Raw genomic sequence first — 1,101 nt, 5'->3', positions numbered from 1 at the left:
ATCAGAGCACGTGACCGGCGCGCGCGCGCTCTCTCCCTTCTCGTCTCTCCTTCCCCCCACCCCCCCACCTTGGGCTTTCTTGGGCATGCGTATGAGCGGCCCTTTCGAGTCAGGCATGCGCACACTAAATTCTGCGCTGCTGGAGAGAGGGATGCTCCCGGCTGAGCAGGCCTGTCACGTGGCTTCCTGCGAGTGACGCCATGACCGTTAGCAGTGACGTCATGCGGTCACAAAATGGCTCCAGTGTCCCTACGTTCACCCTTAAGAGTTTATAGCATTGAACAAAAATGTTCATGAGCTTGTTATAGATATTTGTATTTCTCCATAGATAGTCTTCATCGTTTTTGCACTTTCCAATTTGGTTTTATTCTGGTATGGCCACCCTGACAGGAACCCCATCGGGCCCTGAAAGTAGAACTTAGGACAGGAAAGGATACTTGAAAGGTCACCAATTAAACAAGTGAAAATATTTTTTTTTAAATGCATTTGGCTGTGGAAGCAGAGCCATTTTGTGGCCTCATTCATTCATTCCTGAGAGCTGAGTTTTTTGTAATGCCCCTATATCTTAAGTTTCTGGGTCTCCCATATCTGCTGCTCCTTTCCCAACCACTTTGCCCACCCCCGTTATCCCCATTCTGACTCCAAAAGTATTTAAGCAAGATATTAACTTTCAAGGCCCCTTACACTGAATTCAGAAGTCTCTCCGTAAACTTGCCCTGGACATACCAATCCTGGAGGCGTCCCAAAGGACTGGGGCTCAGCCCCAGGGCACAGGAGGGAAACTTGGAGGCCAACCCAAAGAACAAAGATGAAGGGTTGGGTGTTTGGGGGGAATGGATGGAAATGAAGCTGTGTTTAATCTCCCAGTTTACTTCCCTTTGTACCTGTTCTTCTCATGGTTCCCATCTAAGCACTCACCCAAGCCTGGAACCAGGCAGTCACCCAACCTTACCCTCTCACTGCCCAACTGTAACCGGGTCCTGCAGCTTCTCCCTTTACCACGCAACCCGAGCCTAGAAGCTTCCACAAAGCAGGCCAGGGCTTCAGTGGCAGCCTTGTGAACCCCAGCACAGCAGGCCTAGGCCAGCCTCGAGCCCAGAG

This window comes from Myotis davidii, unplaced genomic scaffold (assembly GCF_000327345.1).
Source record: "Myotis davidii unplaced genomic scaffold, ASM32734v1 scaffold543, whole genome shotgun sequence".
NCBI classification, from domain to species: domain Eukaryota; kingdom Metazoa; phylum Chordata; class Mammalia; order Chiroptera; family Vespertilionidae; genus Myotis; species Myotis davidii.
The sequence above is the reverse complement of the archived record's forward strand: the minus strand, read 5'-3'. Positions refer to the sequence as shown.